Source organism: Giraffa tippelskirchi, chromosome 13 (assembly GCF_054371585.1).
Source record: "Giraffa tippelskirchi isolate mGirTip1 chromosome 13, T2T-mGirTip1v1.2.pri, whole genome shotgun sequence".
Lineage (NCBI taxonomy): Eukaryota > Metazoa > Chordata > Mammalia > Artiodactyla > Giraffidae > Giraffa > Giraffa tippelskirchi.
In genome coordinates this window covers 70,880,692-70,902,348 of record NC_137287.1, presented here as the reverse complement: position 1 = coordinate 70,902,348, position 21,657 = coordinate 70,880,692, and the positions used below count along the sequence as shown (strand labels likewise).

Sequence of the window (21,657 nt, the reverse complement as noted above, 5' to 3'; positions counted from 1 at the left end):
GGTCTTAGCTGCAGCATGCAAACTCTTCGTTGTGGTGTGCAGGATCTAATTCCTTGACCAGATATTGAACCAAAGCCTTCTGCATTGGGAGCAGAAGTCTTAATCGCTGGACCAGCAGGGAAGGCTTCCTGAGACTTTTGAAATGGTCATTCTGCTGCTGTCTGAAAGATTTGGTAGAACAATTAACAAGGCATCTTTCTAAAATTCACCAAAGTGAAGTGAGATCAATACAAAACCTAAGGACAAGTGAGTGTGGTTAGAAGGAAATGATAGTTTTGAGATAAGTCAAAGGAAAAACATGAGTAGCAATCAAATCCATCATGTGGGCAATGCATTTATGAAGTGGAATATAGTGACAATGGATTTAAAAGCCTTTCCATTTCCACCTCCTGCTCTAACCTGGGTTACAGAACCAGAAGAGTTGTCAGTGCAGTCATGTATTTACTCAAAGTTTGCAGTGCTTTTATAATTTTGCATTTTAACATCTTCAGGAGGTTTTTAAAAGAAAGTCATGAGAAAGGAAATTATTTGTTGCTGTCCATTTGCCATTTGTGAAAGTTCCTGTCTATCCTTTCCCTATATTTGTTACCTCCTTGCCAAACCAAATGTTAAGTTTCTATTTTGTAGGCAAAAATATTGTATAAATTTCTATTTCTAGCATGGCACCTTAGGTAATGTATATCATTAAACTCTTTCTTTTAAATTTTTAGGGGCTATTTGGGAAATGGACATCTGCAGAAGATTTTCATCCAAACCTCTCTACTAGAAAAATAGCTTCATGTCATTCTTTAAAGCATAAAAGTGATATGGTACCTGTTTGGCTTTCTCCTCTTATAAGTTATCAGGAAGTCTAGAGCAGTAATTGCATCCACCTTTCTTAACTGTATCAAGTGGTGGGATGGGTATTTGTATATATTCACTTTAACACTAATTGAGTCTTTTTTTCACTCAAGTTCATTCAAAAATTTCTTTTAAGTTTTTTTTTTTGATGTGAACAATTTTTAGTCTATTGAATTTGTTACAATATTGCTTTTGTTTTATTTTTGTGTTTTTTTTTCGAAAGGCATGTGGGATATTAGTTCCCTAACCAAGGATCGAACCTGCAACCCTCTGCATTGAAAGGTGAAGTCTTAGCCACTGGACCACCAGGGAAGTCCCTCATTCAAATTTTTAAAAATCTTCTTGAGTTTGTATAAATTGTGTCAAAGCCTTTATGGGAGCAGTGGGGTCTAAATGATGAAACAGACTCTGCATACTGTAACATTCAATAAATATTAATGGTTAGTCATCATAGAATATGTGTACAGCATCAAACCCAAATAAGAGAGAGTAGGACAAATGTTGGTCATATTCCTTCCTTGTGGCCATCACTGCACTTGTCTATTCAAGGAAGTGTTTCCTCCCATTCTGCTTCACTGAAATAATGAGATACCAGTCTTAGAGTTTCTTCCAAGGAAATTTCCTGGACTAAATGGAATAATTAAATATGCTTAGTTTGCTGAGGTTACCCGGGCTTTACTAATGAGCAATTTGTCTGTTTTTCTCCTTAAAGTCTAAGCCTGTTTCAGCTGAATGGGATTACAAGTGTTATCACAAGTCTTCCCTTTTGAGTTCATATGAAAATAAAATATACCCTCTGCTAAATCAGAAGAAAGATAACTAGTTCCTGCGCCACTGGTTGAGGCATCCAAAATGAGAGAAAAGATGCTATTACACTTCCCAGAAAATTAAAGAATATTAAAAGTAACTATAAGCCACTGACCTTAAAATTCCTTTGCAGAATCACCAAATCTCTAATTTTAATATGAGCTCGGAGTGATCTCCATTTCTTCTATCTTTTCTACCTTTTCCCTTACGATCGATGACTTACTCTAGTGTATGGTACGGTGTGTCACCAGGAACCATCCCTCCCAGGACTGAGGCATCATTCTCCAGGCTACTAGGGATATTGGAACTCCTTGTGCATTCAGTCACTCATTCGTGCCTGACTCTTTGTGGCCCCATGGATTACAGCCCCGCCAGGCTTCTCTGCCCATGAAACTTTCCAGGCAAGAATACTGGTCTGGGGTGCCTTTTCTACACCAGGGGATCTTCCCAACCCAGGGATTGAACCCAAGTCTCTTGCATCTCCTGCATTGGCAGGCGGATTCATTACCACTGAGCCATCTGGAAAGGCAGACGGGAATACCAGACCACATTACCTGCCTCCTGAGAAATCTGTACGCAGGTCAAGAAGCAATGTTAGAACCAGACATGGAACAACAGACTGGTTTCAAATTGGGAAAGGAGTATGTCAAGCCTGTATATTGTCACCCTGCTTATTTAACTTATATGCAGAGTACATCATGCGAAATGCTGGGCTGGATGAGGCACAAGCTGAAATAAAGATTGTCAGGAAAAATGTCAATAACCTCAGATATGCAGATGACACCACCCTTATGGCAGAAAGCAAAGAAGAACTAAAGATCCTCTTGATGAAAGTGAAAGAGGAGAGTGAAAAAGTTGGCTTAAAACTCAACATTCAAAAAACGAATATCATGGCATCCGGTCCCATCACTTCATGGCAAATAGATGGGGAAACAATGAAAACAGTGACAGACTTTATTTTCTTGGGCTCCAAAATCACTCCAGATGGTGACTGCAGCCATGAAATTAAAAGATGCTTGCTCCTTGGAAGAAAAGCTATGACCAACCTAGACAACATATTAAAAAGCAGAGACATTACTTTGATGACAAACATCCTTATAGTAAAAGCTATGGTTCTGCCAGTAGTCATGTATGGATGCGAGAGTTGGAACATAAAGCAAGCTGAGCACCCAAGAATTGATGCTTTTGAACTGTGGTGTTAGAGAAGACTCTTGAGAGTCCCTTAGACTGCAAGGAGATCAAACCAGTCCATCATAAAGGAAATTGTCCTGAATATTCATTGGAAGGACTGATGCTGGAGCTGAAGCTCTAATACTTTGGCCACCTGATGCGGAGAGCTGACTCATTGGAAAAGACCCTGATGCTGTGAAAGAATGAAGGCAGGATGAGAAGGCAGAGAATGAGACAGTTGGATGACACCATCGACTTGATGGACATGAGTTCGGGCAAGTTCTGGGAGCTAGTGATGGACAGGGAGGCCTGGCATGCTGCAGTCCGTGAGGTCGCAAAGAGTCGGACACAACTGAGCAACTGAACTGAACTGAACTGACTGATATCTGGAAAGCCCATTGGGACTTATGTGCCTGTGGCTCTCACCAAATCCCTCTTGAGGAATTAATCTCAGCTGAAGACATCAAAGGCAACAGTGGCATCCAGGAGAGTTGGAATGATATGTTCCAGGACTGAAAGTAAATAAATATCACCCTAGAATTCTGCAGTCTGCCAAATGATGACTCAACAGAAATGGGGCAAACCACAGAAGTTCGGACAAGTGAAGACTGAGACAAGGTACATTTAATGGATCCTCGCTGAAAGAATAGCTAAAGGGGATACAGCAAGAAAATGAAAATTGAACTCAAAACAGGGAGTGAGATACAAGAACTGATGAATGGTGGTAACCATGTTAGAGAATCTGCCCAACACAACAGCAGTACAATGGCCATGTAGTGAGTGTAAAGAAATACAGTGCAAGGAAAGTGCTGGACAGTATCACATAAGGCAATGGGAGGTAATTAGACTCAAGTGTTCTGAGGTCCCGGTGTCAGTTGGGAGTTGGAGAAAGATAGTGATTAACTTCAAAGGCAAATAAGTCAAGTATGCATATTAAAGATGGAAGAGTGGATACTACAAATATTGAATGAAAAATTTTCCAGATAGTAGGAGGAAATAAAGTAGGAAAGAGGACTTGATGAATCCATCAGATAGCATAAAAGGAGACACATAGCAAAACTAAACTCTGTGGGTGCTGTTGGAGCCCCAGGGCCTTGCAAGACTGAGGAATTCTCTTCTTCATGTGTTGAAAGTGTTGGCTGTGGATAGCCCACTCTTTTTTAAAAGAACTTTAAAACAATATTTATTTATTTATTTTTGGCTGCAATGGGTTTTTGTTGCTGCATGCAGGCTTTTCTCCCTAGTTGTGGCAAGAAGGGGCTACTCTCTAGCTGCAGTGCACTCGTCACAGTGGCTTCTCTTGTAGAGCACAGGTTCTAGGGTTCAAGGGCTTCAGTAGTTGCAGTGCGTGGACTCAGAAGTTGTGGCACACAGGCTTAGTTTTTCCAAGGCATGTGTGGGATCGTCTCGGACTAGGGATCGAACCCATGCCCCCTGCATTGGCCAGCGGATTCTGAACCACTGGATAACCAGAGAAATCCTGATGGCCCACTCTTGAAGAGAAATAAATTTTCACAAGTTTACACTCTCTCTCTGTTGACAGTCCACCCCAATAACTGGTCAAAGCAGAGATATAAATGTCCAGCTCATTTATCTCAAGATGAATTTTAAGAGCCATCTTAGCTCCAGAGCTCCATGGGGTATGAGCTGAGGCTTCTGCTGCACATGCATCACAGTTCAATTCCCCTCTTTGTTCAGCTCCCCCTTCCTTCTTTCCCTTGCATGTATTGATCAGAGAAGCCCCTTTCCTCCTTTCCCCCTCTCCTCCACCCAGTAAACTTCTGTGCATTTATCTCTAAGATTCCTTTTATCCAGGAACCTGGCCTGAAGTAGTTAGCGCATATGTGGTAGGCTGTGCTTAGTTGTTCAGTCGTGTCCAATTCTTTGTGACCCCATGGACCCGCCAGGCTCCTCTGTCCGCGGGGATTCTCCTGGCAAGAATACTGGAGTGGGTTGCCATGCCCTCCTCCAGGGGATTTTCTCAACCCAGGAATCGAACCCAGGTCTCCCACATTGAAGGCAGATTCCTTACTATCTGAGCCACCAGGGAAACAGAATACAAAGATAAGCAGAAAATAAGGTGTACCAAAGGAGTTGCAGAGCTAATTTATCATAATAGACTGCAGGTTCTGGATTCAGAATTGCCACTTTCTGCCTGTGTGACACATATGGGCCTCCTTGGGCCTCAGTTCCTTCAGCTGTAGAATAAGATTGCTATGTGCTAGGGATTGAATATTTATGTCCCCACAATGTCTGTGTGTTGATACCCTAATCCTGCACGTGATAGTATGTACTGATGGAGCATTTGGGAGATCACTGGGATAATTAGCTCATGACGGTGGAGCCTTCCTGGTGGAAATAGTGCCCTTATAAGAAAAGACAGGAGAAAGTTTGCTCTCTTTCCAAGAACACAAAAGGGAGGTCATGTGAGCACACGATGCAATGGTGATCACTTACAAGCCAAGAGAAGACATCTCAGAATAAACCTCCCTTCATCCTAGACTTCTCAGTCTCCAGAACTGTGAGAAATAAATGTCTGTTGTTTAAGCCACCAAGTCAATGATATTTTGTTACAGCAGCCCAAACAGACTAAGACACTGTGGTCATTAAGTAGGACATGCTCAGTAGTACTAGGTAATACTCATCTATATGAAAATATAATATTGAGGGTATTAAAAGAAAAAAAGATAAAAATGGAAAGGCTTTGCCTTCACAGATTTTGAAAAGAGGTGATACTGAAGTTTGAGTTTGAAAGATGAATATGACAGTGTCAGGGAAGAACTGAGATAGAATGCAAGCAGAGGGGAAACCTGAGCCAAACCACACTGCAGAGAATCTGCCTGGGATGTGTGTGGATGAAGGTGGTAAGAAGTGCAACAGAAATGTGTGGAGTTAGCCCACACATTGGATTTTAATCTGTAGTATGCAATAGGAAATTCCAAAGCCTTTATAAATGAATGTGTGACACAATTAGATTTTTATTTTTATTTATTTATTTAAAATATTTACTTATTTATTTACTTATTTTGGCTGTGCTGGGTCTTCATTGTTGTGTATGGGGTTTCACTAATTGCAGCAAGTGGGGGTTACTCTTTAGTTACAGTTCCCCAGCTTCTCATTGCTGTGACTTGTCTTGTTGCAGAGCACAGGTTCTAGGGTACAGGCTTCAGTAGTTGCAGCATGTGGGCTCAGGAGTTGTGGCTCTCAGGCTCTACAAAGCATGTGGATTTCAGTAATTATGGTGCATGGTCTTGGTTACCCCATGGCATGTGAGATCCTCCTGGACCAGGGATTGAACCTGAGTCCCCTGCATTGGCAGGCAGATCCTTAACCACTTGACCACTGGGGAAGTGCTAGATTTGTATTTTTAAAAACTAACAGTCTGACCCCAGTGGCAAGGGTATATTAAAAAACGATGGAGAATCTGAATGCCAGGAGGCATGCGAGAAGCCTATTGCATTGGTCCCAGCACAAGACGAGAACAGGCTGCACATGTTCAGTTGCAGAAGAAATCAAGACTGAGTGATTGACTTTAAAACACTTAGGAGGCAAAGTCAAGAGGATTGGGGTTGCACAGGTGAGAGGAGAGGAAGGAAGAGGACTCAGAGCCCATCTCTAAGTGTTCTAACCTGAGTGAGAGATTGAGAAATGGAGGAGAATAGCCTTATCTTGAATATGATCAGTTTGAGATATTCAATTAGCAAAGAATTGGGGAAGAGGACTGGAGTGGAAGAGGCTAAATACAGCTCACAAACAATGCTTGAACAGGGGCATCATTGTGCTTGTGGGAACTATCCTCATCTCTCAGGGTATCTGTAAAATAAGTTTCTGCGTGGTTAGATCTGCATATGGAAAATACGTGTTTCTTTTCCCACAAGGCTTAGGCGGTGAATACATAACTAGTCACAGTACTTCATCCTGAATACCTGAATGTGGATTTTTCAATGGACGATTCAGACTGCATGTCATGCACTGTTCACCAATAATTTATAATATGCATAAATAGCCTTCTCTATTAGATTTATATCTTTGCATTTGAATTCAGATCCACTTAGTCTGATGCCTCAGAGTCTAGCTGAAAATACGCCAAAAGTTTGGCTTTCAAGTTTTCAAGCTTTTGGGGGGATTAATTCATCCACCAGAAGCACTATAATTCCATATGTCCAAGTTTAGATATATTTGCTACTTCTGAAAGAAACAATGATGACACTATGCGGACTTTCAAGATGAATCAAATGAAAGGGAAAGCCTAATTCAAAGCCAGATTAGGATCCACTTGCACACATTGCAGACTTAAAAGATTTTTGTTATCATTGGACTGGAGACTATTTATGGATCATTTCTAGAGAGTTCTTTGCAGGATACTCAGCTTTAAATTGCACCAAAACCCTGTTTTGCTTTCCCTGATCATGTAACCAACCAAGTGACTGCCTTTTTATAATTTTGTCTCCCAATCCGTGTCAGCAGGAAGATTGCAAAGCCGTCTTTAAATCCAGTAGAAACATGAAGCCTGAGATGAAATTTAGCACTTGAACTCCCAACTCAGGAGATCCTATTGTAAGAGAAGATAGAGTAGAATTGAATTAGCAAACATTTTCTGGACTAAAACCGTTCATTCTTAAGCCCTCAAAATGGCTGCCTGGGAGAAATTATAGCTCTAAAAATTTTAATGGCACTCTTGAATATTAAACAGTTTTAGTGGCAAGTCTACAGAAAATTTAAGTACTTCATGACAAACAAAGTGAACTTTACTGTCAGATTGCCTTTACTGGTATTTTTCCTTTCACTCAACATTGGATCTCCTTCTTGAAAGGTCACATTGTACCGCCTGTGCTGTTTCTCCAATGAATCAGAAACATTCACTGAGTTCCTAGGGATGCTGTAATTTTCTTGATAAAATGAAGGTAGTGTATTTTTATGACAAGCATATAAACACCTGTTCCATTTAAGAACAGTAGACTGTATCACATAAAGACAAAAGGAGGGAGGGGCGCTCTGGCAAAGATGAAGCTACATAAAATTAAGCTCATCAATCTTTATATACCTAGCCCAGAGTGACCCTCTAGGGCCATTATGTCAAACAAACAGTGCTGTTTTTAGCAATTTTAATTGCCCATTTTAAACATCTAAAAGATACTACTTTATTTCTCTGATTTTCAAAGTCTTGAATGAAAAGTATCATGTCATGTGATACTAATATATGTCATGTGATGTCAGCACACCCATAGAAGTATGACTCATGTCCTAAAGTTCTTTACTTTTGTCTCCTTGAGAGGTGGTGTCAACATCCACTCCTAAAATTTGGGCTCTGTTGGCTTGACCAATACAATACTAGCGGAGGTGATGGTGTGCCAGTTTCTGGGCCAGGCTTGAGGCAACTGGGAATTTCCAGTTTCTTTTTTTTGTCATACCCTTTCTTGGAACTCAGACATAATGCTCTGAGGAAGTCAAATGGTCCTATGGAGACCTCTATATGAAGAAAAATCTCCAGTCAGAAAAAAGTACATACTACTTACTGCCTTAGTTTAATTCATCTAGCCAATATCAGGTGGAATGGAGATGTGATATATCTACTAGGCCCTGCTAAACTGAAGGGTCATGAAAAAAGGTTATCAAAGTATAAAAATTACTAGAAATAGCAAAACAAATAGAATGCCTAGAAATTATATATGTATACACACATCCAACATATATATGTGCAATATATAATGCACATTATATAATGTGTATATGTATATACATATATATATACACACAGTGAAATTTAAAACCCAATAATTCATTAATTAAGGACTTCCCTCTAGCTCAGTTGGTAAAGAATCTGTCTGCAATGCAGGAGAACCAGGTTCCATTCCTGGGTTGGGAAAATCCCCCGGAGAAGGAAATGGCAACCCACTCTAGTATTCTTGCACGGAAAATCCCATGGACAGAGGAGCTTGGTGGGCTACAGTCCATGGGGTCGCAAGAGTCGGACACAACTTAGTGAAAAACCACCACCAATTCATTAATTAGCTAATTAGATACAGTTGAAGAGAGGCTTAATAAACAAGAAGTTAAAAAATAGAAAAAATGGCATCAAATGTAACATAAAATTGAAAAGGAGTTAGAAAACATAAAGGAACACTAAAGGAAAATAGAGCTTTGTGGTGATGAATGAGGAATAAGTGATATCTGAATGGATAATGGCTGAAACCTATCCAGAATTTAAGACATGTATTCTCCATTAAAATGTCCAAAATACTAAAAGCAGGATAAATAGAAGAAAGTACACATTCAGAATATTTTAAATCTAAGCACAAACCATGAAAGACAAAAGGAAAATTTTAGAAGTATCCAGAGGAAAAATACAATTTATTTACAGTGAACTAAAAAAATTAATAACCTACTTCTCAACAGCAGTAATAAAAGACAAAAGATGGTGATAGAGCTTCTTTCACATTCTAAGATAAAAATAACTATCAATATAGAGCTTCAGTCTCAAAACACAATCATTCAAAACTAAAAATAAATTAAAGCAAAAAGAAACTGAAAGAGTTTATTATTATCAATAGGAATCACTATTTGCTCACTTGTGATGTATCATTCATTCATTCTAGCATCCCTCAAAGAGATCTAAATTAGTGTAACTCTAGACTGCTTTCTTTCACTTTAATCAAGAAAATTCAGGCAAATTCAAGGGAAACAGCTTTACAGAGTTAATATTAATATCTCTTACTTCTTGGGAGCAAATTTCCCACAGAAAGCTGTCTTCTGTTCAACTCCACCAAGAACATCACCTTTGCCACTGTTATATAACCTCTCTTGTAGTAAAGGAAATAGTGTCCTTTATAAATATTTATCCAATGTTTCTTTCCCAACTGTCAGAACACAGCAGGGAAAAAGTGTGCAACTTACTGGAGGCACTTTGAAAACTTCGAAAATCTCCCACATCCCCTAAGAGAATTTGAAAGGGACAATCACAAAATGACCCTCAAAGGGAACTCTTGGATTCGCTAATAGAAGGAATTGTGAATAAATTAAATTATTTGAAATAAATAATAAACAAATGTTGACTATACAAATCAATTTTGACAATATTTAGTTGGTTGGGCCTAAAAAGATTGCCATAAAATTTAAGTCTGAATAACATTATTGTTATTTAGAGTAGAAAGGAGAAGGTGGCTGGAATGAACATATCTTAAGGTTCAAAAGGGAATAAAGATTCTGATTGATTTTATGCATTATAAAGTACTCATATCACAGTTTCAATGGCAGTGATCAAAAGAATTTAAAAGAAATGATATCTTACAAATTATAGTAAGATATATTAGTAAATAGTAAAATATAGAATCAGAAAAAAATGACAGGGAACTCTCTGGTAGTCTAGTTGTTGGGACTCAGGTTTTACTGCAGAGGAAGCAGGTTTGATCCCTGGTTTGGGAACTAAGCTCCCTCAAGTCACGTGGTGCAGACAAAAATGAAAAAGAAAATAAATTTATTGAAAAAGGATAAATCCAAACAAAGCCAAAAGGAGAAAATAAACATAGAAAAAAAGGGATAAGAAAGATGAAAATAAAAAAGGTTAAATGAATATAGAAATTTATAAGTTTAAAAAGAAAAAGAAATCAAGAGTATGACATGATAATTCACACAAGAATTCTGGGAAGCCTTACAAGTCTTACTGAAACAAAACTCCTTCTAGACTACGTGATTATGTTACATGGAACAAGCACCTTCCATGGAGATGGCTAATTCCTCACCAGAATTTATGCTACTGTCTTGTCAAGAGGTTTCTCATTCCACCACACAGCAAATAACCAGAGATGTAAATTACTCTACTTGGGTGGTCATTTAAAATCAATAGAATCTTCTGTGCATCCTGACTTGTAGACTCAATCCAGTAACTGCTTCCTCAAGAGTAAAAGGACATTTACTACCGATTGAGTGGCATGATGAACACTAAAGTCTGTGGAAAAACAGGAGCTTTCCTCTTAAAACATTAGATAATACAATCTGATTCATTCGTGGACAAAATAGAAATACTAAGCAAAAGCATTCAAAACTCTGATTTTTTTCCCCATCGTATTCCCAGCACAGGCAAGCACATAAGCTCTGGCACTAACCTAATAACTTGCACCCAGAGGCTGACAATATATCTTACTGTGTTACAAATAAATAGCAGACGTAGTCCACAGACTGTCAAATCTCTGCTGCAGAACAAACAGGGCTATGATTGTGCTCCCTAAAATAAAATAGTGCCCAAGGAATGAACTCAACAGAGGCAACTGCCAGTGCAAATCTGTAAAAAGCCTCAGGAAACAGAAGTCCAAAGTTATTATTTTATTGGGGTTGGGTATCTTGGGGGATTAGAGATAAAAGATTTATACCTCTAGGTTTTCTAGCTTAAATGAACCGAAAGCATGAGTAACTTTAAAAATATTAGAAGACAGATTGTGTTGTTCTAATACTTAGATAAAGATATTTATTTTCTAAAAAAGTGTGGTTCTTTCTCTGCTTTATGAAAACCTTGGAGTGTTTATTAATAGCTGAATAGTTTCCTGAGAAGTATGAGAATTTAGAAAACTTCTTTTCAATTGAGAATTACTCAAAAATGTTGATACTCCACCAAACCTGTGTTGAAACATGGAAACTTCATCCACAGAAACAGTTCTCTAGACACAAGTGGGGTGAGTAGGTCATGTCTTTTGACAGCAAATGTTTGGCTGGGAACCCCACCATAACTGAATTACATTTCTGTGAGATATCTAATTAATAGTTCTAATGTCAACACTAATTTAAATTTTTATGTAAGTCCAGTAAGTTGTAAAATATTTTCCATGGTGACCATAAGGTATAAACAAGGAAATAAAGTCTACAAACTTGGGATTTTCTACTGCCCAGGTCAACTCAGACAACTGACATCCTTTCTGTGTGTTTTGTTTAACAGTTTGATTCACCTTTTGTGCCTTTAATGTAATTTTTCCTTCTTTTAACAAAGGTTTTAATTCTCAAGGACTGAAACCCTGTCTTCTGTCTTCTCAGTGGTTTTTTCCTCCAGCACATAGTGAATAATCCACACCCAGTTAATTAAGGATTATATAAATTATAACCTCATAGTAGTTTTTGGCATAATTATTTTTTTCTTTCTTTAGAACACTAATGAATAAAAATGATTTGCCTATGTTTAGAAAAGAAGGCAGAAAACTATGTAAAACCAATATAGCAATGCATAATTAATTCATGCTCATTGTTAGAAGGAATGTGCAGTTTGAATAGGAAATAGGAATCATAGAATATTTTTAAAAATATATAGTATTAGTTCTTTCAATTACATGATACATTTTAAAGCAGGTAATGAAATAGTACCAAATTCTTTATTTTTTAAGGAAGATGGGTAAATTTGTTTTGTAAAACAGCATAACATGAAGGTCCCATAGGCTTGGAAACCATCTCTCTTTAGTATGTTAAATATTAACTAGCGTTATTATCTTGTCCTTTTCCCTTTCTGTTGCCAGCATGCCACATTCTGCATACTAGTCTTTGTGTATAGTAAAAAAAGCAAACTATTTGGCAAATCAATGCAAAATAAAACTCAGCACATCTGATTTGCACATATATATTTAATCACTCGATGCCATCTTCTACATTTTTTCAGTCCTTCCTTTGGTTGTCTTTGTGTATTTGTTGTCTTTCTTATTTTTTTTTTTAATGAAAAGGATAAACAACTTTTTACCAGAAGTTGTAATCTTACTGAACTATTTTGATTCCCTGGGAAACAAGAATAAGCAAAACATTTCTAATATATTTAGCTTTTAAAAAATCCAAAATAATTGCTGATCTAACACACTGTTCGGGAAACTTCAGTGAAACTCACTTCGATGGAGAAAAATATCTGTTTGTTTTCACTCTGAAACCAAGACTCAGATCTTAAGTGCTGGCAAAACAAGTCGGGATAAAGCACATCTCTGTACCAAGAGATGTTCAGGGCTGCCCAGTGGTAGTCACTTTCCTTACCTGCTTTCTTGGACCTTTGCAGGAAGAGCAGGTAAGACTCTCCAGAGACTTCCCTGGTGGTCCAGTGCTTAAGAATCCACCTGCCAATGCAGGGGACATGGGTTCAATCCCTGGTCTGGGAAGATTCCACATGCAGCGGGGCATCTAAGCCTGTGCACCCCAGCTACTGAGTCTGCGCCCTTTAGCCTGTGCTCTGCAGCAAGAGAAGCCCATACACTGCAACTATAGAGTAGCCCCCGTTCTCCTCAACTAGAGAGAGACTGAGCACAGCAACAAAGACCCCAGTGCAGCCAAAGATAAACAAATGAATAATTTTTTTAAAAGGCTCTTCAGATAGCCTTATGCTTGGTCTTATATTCCTCTTCTTTCTTTGATATCTTTAACCATTTTAAACGTTTATTTTATAGCTTCAAAAAGCTTTATTTGAAGTTCTTAAAAGACAGTGCTACTGTTTGCTGTGTTTTCTGGCTCTTGTTCAGGGTGTATCACCCACGCAAATTCTTCATAACTTTCCGCTCGTAAGTTCATCTTCAGTGGCATTTTGTCCTTTGAATTCCCAGTCAACTCAACCTGAAGAAGTAACTTTTAGCTTCAGGGATTATCCCTATCGTAGAACCATGTTCAGTTATCTCTCCGTTTTGGAATCCAAGACAGTGAGGGGTATATAAATCAGAATCCGCAGTCATAGTAGGCAAAGGCAATAACTCTAAACTCTCAGAAAAAAACTTTTTATTTTTTTAAGAAAACCCACTTACTACATAGAATAAGGTGAGCTTCTCCTTTCTTCATTTTCACCCTGTGTTGGCAGGGGAATTTTTCCAGTGCACAGTTTGACAGATGTTTAACCCTTCAGAGGTCTTGGCTTTATGTGAGGATATTAATCCAACTCAGGGGTTGGGATCCAAGCCCTGTCTCTTGCCCTGAATGTCTCCTAGTCCCAATGACCAGCAAATCCTGCCAGAGTGCTTGCTTTTGCTTTGGTGTTTTATTCTCTGTTCTATATTTTCCAGGCTCCCGGTCTTATGCCCCATAAGAATCTTGTTTGTTTCCTTAGCAGCTCAGCCATTCATTTAAAAGAATTCTTAAATATAATTTAATATTTTATGCAGATTTTCTGAGTGTGCTAGCAGGAGTTGTCTTGGGTTATCTATGCTCCCTGTGTCCTCCTCAGATGAGTAACATCTCTTAGGTGTGTCTTAGAAATGCAGAATCTCAGGCCTCACCCAAGACCTGACAAATCAGAATCTGCATTTTAACAAGACCCCTCAACTAATTTAAAGTTCAAAAAGCATATTGCCAAAGTCTGCTATTGCTAAGTCTGATCACAGCTCTCCTCCAGGAAACACAGCAATGTCTGCCCATCACCTGCAGTGATGTTTGGTTGTATGTGTCTGCCCCTCTGCTGGAGCTGTATCCTTCCACTCTTCCTCTGCCTCAGCCTCTGAGGTACACACAAAGGCTGCTTGCTCTGGGTTGTCCTTCCCACTTTCAAGTCAGGTGCCCTAGTAGCTTCTCCCTCAAGCTACTTTTATTACATATTGCAAGTACAATAACTCCCTCTCCAGTCACCTGTAAGACAGGGACTGCCTTTCCTCCAGCACTGAGCTGGCCACATTGCAGGATTTGATAAACCCATAAGTAAAATGTTATTGCATCATCTAGTGAAGTTAAGTAATGACCTGTTCAGTCAAATGGGCTTCCCAGGTGATGCTAGTGGTAAAGAACCTACCTGCCAGTGCAGTAACCAATGCAGGCTCGATCCCTGGGTCGGGAAGATCCCTTGGAGAAGGAAATGGCAACCCGCTCCAGTATTCTTGCCTGAAAGTCCCATGGACAGAGGAGTCTTGTGGGCTACAGTCCATGGGGTCACAACAGTCAGATACGACTGAAGCGACCTAGCATGCATTGAGTCAAATGCTTCACTATTGGATCAGCAGGTAAAGAATCCTCCTGCAATGCAGGAGACACAGGAGACGTGGGTTTGATCCCTGGATTGGGAAGATCCTCTGGAGGAGGAAATGGCAACCCAGCCCAGTATTCTTGCCTGCAAACTCCCAAGGACAGAGGGTGTCTGGTGGGCTACAGTCCATGGGGTCGCAAGAAGTCAGACATGACTGAGTAGGAGCATGATTTACTGAGTCAAAAAGTACAGAGCAGAATTGTGGAAAGTGATGTACAGAAGAGCCTCAAATTAGGTGATCCTCTGTGGCTGGTTGTAGAATCACTACTTTGTCAATCCATTCACGTCCTACAACTATATCCAGGAAAAGTACCTCTGAACTTCATATGTGCTTAATACATATTTACTTATAAACATCTTTAATCTTTTCTTCTTCGATATACATTTGAGAAGGTGTGAAGTGCTGGTGTGCATGTAGTTAGACTAATGCTACTTCCGCATTGTTCTAGTTTAATATGGATCAAAGCGCACGTGGATCTTCAGGAAGAAGGAAAGGAGGACAGAAGTTTCCACCTCTCAAACATCTCACCTCTTCTTCATGTGTCTCCAAGGAGACCCTCTGTTTAACGAGTCCCCATCTAGCTGCATCTTTCCAGAATGGGATATGAAGAGAGTGGTAAGGATTTTCTTTCATTTCCCCCTTCCTCCCTTCTTTCCTTCCTTTCTTTCTATTATTTCTTATTTTAACCAAAGCATAGACTAAAGCCTCCCAGAAGAGATTTCTGTATTGTTCTCTAATTTGTGTTACAGCTTTTCATCAGGGTATTGATTTTGATTTTAACTTCCACTGAAAATGAAATTAGACATTGCTAGCTGTGAGCTTTTGCCATCCGTGGAGCCCTCAATGATGTTTTAATGACTCTTTTGCAATGAGGTCATAGTCCTGTCTCCCTCCTCTGGGGAAACAAACTCTCTGACTTTCAGAACCCAGTATCTCACAATGGATTTGCTTCTTCTCATTACCCTTATCCCATCACCCCGTTTTCACTCTACTGCTCGGCATTCTAATTCAGCATGCCAAGGCAAATAACACTGCAGAATTCCCAACGGCTCTAGCCTCATCACCCTACAGCCACCACATTCGAGACATGCCATTCACCAGACACAGAGCATCTCACTTTTTCTTTCTTTCTTTAATTTCCTGAAGGTCTCTGGCAGTTCAGTCTGGAAAAGCCAAAGCTCTTTACCCCAAAGACATTGAGTCATTTTAAACCCCCCTTTCAGAAGGTCTCCAGCAAGAAATGGAGCAGAGGTGGGAGGCGGGGAGGGGGCGTGACTCCAGCTGTTGGAAGCAGTCTTGGCTGGGAGGAGGATTTCTAATCCCACTGCTGCACACTGGGAGCGCTGGAGCTGTCAACATCCGCCGAGCAGTTCCACCCAAGGCCGATGCGCACTGCCCCGGCTCCTCCTGAACAGTTCTCATCCTTGTTTCTCCATGCAGCAGGATCCCTTCTGCAGAGGCTGGAATTCATACAACAGGAGGCGCTGTCAGCAGCAGTCGAACCTGCCTCTTGGAATCACGTCTCTCTCACCTCCGGCAGCCTCATGCCTCAAATGTGGGAACCCACTGCAAACCCTGCTATGTGAGCCCTTTGATTGGATTGAGATGGCTTCCCTTTCCTCCATTACGTGAAGGGTGCTGTGCTGTGCTAAGTCACTTCGGTCGTGTCCAACCCTTTGGGATCCCATGGACTGCAGCCTGCCAGGCTCCTCTGTCCATGGGGATTCTCCAGGCAAAAATACTGCGGTGGGTTACCCCCCACCCCTGCATGCCCTCCTCCAGGGGATCTTCCCCACGGAGAGACTGAACCTGTGTCTCTTACCTCTCCTACATTGGCTGGCGGGTTCTTTACCATTAACACCACCTGGGAACCCCTGCGTGAAGGGTACTCTTTCTGAAAGGCAGGTTAGCCGGTCAACCACTCTGATTACATTAGACTCAAATCCAAAGATATCCCCATTAAAAAACCCTCACCGGCTTTGGAAGCTGCTACTAGAGGGTTGCTATTGTGGTCTGTTTTTCTTTCCTGAAGCCTGGACCAGTGGCTGTGCTCTGGGTCTAGTGCTGCCCGGCTGGTGAGGGGACCCCTCCCAGGCCCCGAGGAATGACACCTTACGTCTACCAAGCTCAGCCTTCCAGATTTTATCATGCCATTCGAGTGCGTTGGCGATGTGAGGGCATCAGCTTCTGCATTTTGCCTCTTCTATCAGCTGCTTGCTCCCTCACCACTGCGACAACCACTGTCTCCACTGGGAGCCTCCGGAGCAGACCACGCCTCCAGAGGAAGAGCTGTGTGACCGACAGCCAGGACTTCCGAGCAACTTCCAGCAGAGAGGCAACGCCTCAGCTGAAGGTTCCACCGCCAGCAACATATGTAAAACTTACCTCTTCCCTCCAGGCTCCAACAAAAGAGCCAAATCCCCAGAAACTGCGCTGCGAGTGAAAATAACCCGGCCCAGCTCGAATAGGCTGAGGGCTGTAAAATAGAGAATATAGTTCCCATTTGTCTTCTCCGCGAACCTCTCTGACAGGGGGAGAGATCCCTCCACCTCGGCAAAGGCAGAGAGAAAAAAGGGAAAATATGGTTCTTTATCTGGCAGGTTCTGCTACAGCCAAGTGGCTCCCTACTTGAAGAACTCTGGGTCAGTGAGGAAGAGAAGAGAAAAAGCATTAATTGAGCACCAGTTATTTTTCCATCAGATGCTGATTAGGCATTTGCTATGTGCCAGGCAGTGTGCCTCATGGGGGTGTTTCTAAGACTTCGTGTGATTTTTAAATTTAATCCCCAAAGTACACTCTGTTCTAGTCTTAGGCAAGGATGGTTCTAGGCGCCGGTTGTTCTAGATGAGGAAACTAAGGCTCTTTCAGGCCACACAGTGTGTAACAGAGCAAACATCTGAAGCCAGGCATGTTTTGATTTCAAAGTCTGTAATTTCTAGCTCACTGAGATGCTCTTATGGCAAAACAGAATGATGTCGAAAAATCCATATTACTTTTTTACTGAGTTGTAATGTCAGTTAAATACTACAATCATGATGGTGACATAATCCAAAAAAAAAAAAACAAAGCTAGTTGTAAAAGTCATGGACAGTTATGTGCTCACTAATTACCATTTTATTATTCGATATAAAAATAAAAGAAAGAAATTAAAATGGCATTAATGATGTTTGTTGTGTATCGAGCATCCTTGGTGCTTCCATGATAACTGGGAAGAACCAAGGACACAGCCTCATGCATGACAGTAAAATCACATCACAGAAAAGGACAATAAAATCAACAACTTCTCTCTTTTGGCTCCTAAAAATATGAATATTTCTAATTCTATGGGTAATTAATTATGAAATCTTGATACACAGTTTTAAAATCTTTAACTGAAGATGGCATAGAATACTCATTTCATTAACCAAATAGTTAATGAGAACCTACTCCATATCAGAAATATGCAGTTGGCCTTGGAAATACAGAGATTCAAGATATTCTTGGTAGCCTGAGGGGAATCATAACTTACAAAATGTTTAGCAACAAATTTACTTTCAATAGTCTTTAATGAATGTGCTCCAATTGGGTCTTGGTTTGTCACAAGAACTTTGACCCTTGGCAAATCAAGATAGCATGCTAGAAAGGCTGTCACATTGGGGTTTTAGACTGTGGACCTCAGTCCTCACTAGTCTTCAATAAATGGTGATGGTTCTAGTCCTAAAAGTTGTTGTTCAGTCGCTAAGTCATGACTGACTCTTTTGAGATCTAGTGGACTGGAGCCTGCCAAGATCCTCTGTCCATGGGATTTCTCAAGCAAGAATACTGGAGTAAGTTGCCATTTTCTTCTCCAGGGGATCTTCCTGACCCAAAGATTGAAACCATATCTCCTGCAGTGGCAGCCAGATTCTTTACTACTGAGCCACCAGTGAAGCCCCAATCCTAAAAGTAAGTCCCATTTATATTTTCAGGTCATAGTTTCCTCTCCTATAAATCGAGAGGTATGGTTGATAGGAATGCACTCTTAGAACTCTGGTACCTATAATTCTCTGAATCTGTATTTTTAGTCAAGCTCATTCCTGGGAGATACTAAAGACTGTGTCATAATCAGTCACCAACATCAGGAAAAGAAAAGTAAGTTAGGACTAATTTTTCTACTGTAGCTACTATTGCTAACAGATAATAGAATTTATTCCCTCCTCTCTGCCCATTGTACCTCCACAAGGCTGTTAACCAGACTTCAATTTGACAGGTTTAAAATTCCACCTCATTTCTTGTTCACCCTAAGCTCAAGTAGCTAATGAGCAGAAAAATGACCAGAAGACAGGAAAGAGGATAAAAAACAAATGACTGGGGTGCTAACAAAGAAAATGACAGCCGAGAACTGGCTGCCACTTGTTGACCTTATCAGGGAGCTTATTGAATAAATACATATGGTTTAATTTTTTAACAAGACTTATTTTCTAAGACCCTCACCCAGCAGGATAGGAAAAAAAAAAGGTTAAACGTGGTCCTTCATTAAGATGGTTTCAGGCATTCAAAATCAGAAGAAAGGAAGATGAAGCATTAAAAAAAATCTGAGCACTTTTTAGAAAGACAACATACAGAGAAGTTTCATGCTAAGTCTGTTCCTGGTATGAACTCAACCTGCTGTCCTCTGTAACAGTCCTGGGTACAAGCCCGAAGATGGCTCCTGTCAGTGACACCCAGAACACCCTTGGTGGGAATGTGGATCCAGTGGAGCCTCCCTACTGCTGGTATTGCCCCTGGTAGTTACCCCATCATTCATGGCACTGCCTCATAACGTATATCACTGGTTGAGGTTATTAGCTCTCCGAGCACCTGTCCTTCCCTCTAACTGTCCTTTGGTTCCCTACATCCCAAAGCTGTAATTCTACACAATGCAGTGCTTCCCAAATCTGCATGCTGCCCCCACTCCCAGCCCCGCAGAGTGACTCTTCAAGAACCTGTAATGTTGTAAAGTTAGAACACTAGCTCTGGACACACACACACACACACACACACACACTTTTTTTTTTTTCCACAGGGCAGCTGAGCTTCCGAGACACAGAGCGCCTTGACTCAGTCAGTGCACTGTCCTGTCAGTGACCACCCCACCATGGGCATCTCCTGAGGACGGTGAAATAAAGGAGCTTCTTGGAGATGCAGCCTCATTACTCAACGGAATTCCACTAGGGAGACACATGGCGCTGCACAGCATCACACTCCTTTCCCCTCCCCCCTTCTCTCTTTTGTTGCTGAAAAGAAGCAACCACAGCCTCATACACGCCACAGGAAGTCTTCCAGAGAAATATGAAGGCTGTGTGGTCACTTCATAAAGGCCATGTCTAAACCTGGACGCTAAAGGACAAGGACAAATAGTGGTAGAAAGAGTGTGGTATGGACATGGACATAGACTGGTGGCTGCCAAGGGGGAGGGGGTTGAGGGAGGGAGGGAGTGGGAGGTTGGGGTTAGCAGATGTGAGTTCTCCTACATAGAATGGATAAACAACAGAGTCCTACTGTATAGCACAGAGAACTACATTCAATATTCCATGATAAACCATCTGGAAAAAATATTAAAAAAGAATATATATACATGTATAACTGAATTACTTTGCTGTATAGCAGTAATTAAACATCGTATATCAACTATATTTCAATAAGAAAAAAGTGTGGTGCTTGGCAACAGCAGGTTATGTCACTACTACTGTTGTTTTGATAACTTTGTATAAGTCATGCAAGCATCTTAGTGTTCTAAGGTTAAACTTGGTATATGAAAATCATTTGTAAACAGTGAATGTGTTAGGAAGAGTGGATTAATTAAGCAAAAGCCCCACTTTTCTATTTTTCTGTTTCTCTACCACCCCTCTCCAGAAGAGCTTTTGAACCCAAGGAAAAAACTCACATCTCTTGCATCTCCTGAATTGGCAGGTGGAGTCTTTACCACTAGTACCACCTGGGAAGCCCTATATATATATATATATATCTTCTCTGGTGACTCAGAGGGTGAAGAGTCTGCCTGCAATGCGGGACACCTGGGTTTGATCCCTGGGTCAGGAAGATTCCCTGGAGAAGGAAATGGCAACCCACTCCAGTATTCTTGCCTGGAGAATTGCATGGACAAAGGAGCCTGGTGGGCTACAGTCCATGGGGTCGCAAAGAGTTGGCCACAACTGAGTGACTTCACTTTCCTCTCCAGAAGGAACAAAAAAAGCAGATACGAAAACAAGTTCAAGGTACGGTCCTGAATGCTGTGTCATCCCCGAGCTCGTTGTGCAGACTAACTCCAAAATGGACCCAGATTGTAGAAAAGTGTGCTTTTTAATCATAGCAGTTTGTCAAATGCACTCTTGCCATCATTCAGATTTGTGCAGCTCTTTAGAGCTTACAGAGAGCTTTTTCTTTAATGAATTGCAGTCACAGCATAATTCAGTGAACCTGGGCTTGAAACCAGATCTTCTCAGTCTTATTCTAGTACCTTTATCAGTTCATCAGTATCTAAAAATTGTGGTGGGAAACTGAAATAGATTGTAAAATAGAAAGGGTGTCCATGTGAATTTAGGACTGTGGTTTTTGAGTAGACCAAGCAGAATGTTAATGGTTAAAGGCAACCGTCTACTACTAGGAAGTCAGTGCCATATTTTACACAGAGATAAATGGAAGACTGAGTGGGGAAATGACTTTCTCAAGTTCAGGAAGAAATCTGATGCCACATCCTTGGCTAGAATTCCGTTACCTAGATGCCAGGGCTATATCCATCCTGGGCATATGAACACCTTCCAGCAGGCACACAGATCCCTGACTTAATTGGATTCCCAACGCTCTCCAACCAAGGAGTGCCATCTTGGCCAACTCACCTGGGAGATACCATTTTCCTTACCAGTAATAAACAAGTGTATTGGCATGC

General features: G+C 40.7%; 1 long non-coding RNA gene across 1 annotated transcript; it reads left to right on the top strand.

Annotated features, from left to right (window-relative positions):
• The first annotated feature begins 3,001 nt into the window (after positions 1-3,001).
• LOC145531302 (uncharacterized) lies at positions 3,002-17,838 on the top strand. Its single transcript, XR_014072345.1, has 3 exons — positions 3,002-3,435; positions 15,220-15,386; positions 16,212-17,838. It is a non-coding gene; the product is annotated as an uncharacterized LOC145531302 (long non-coding RNA).
• The last annotated feature ends 3,819 nt before the right edge of the window (positions 17,839-21,657 follow it).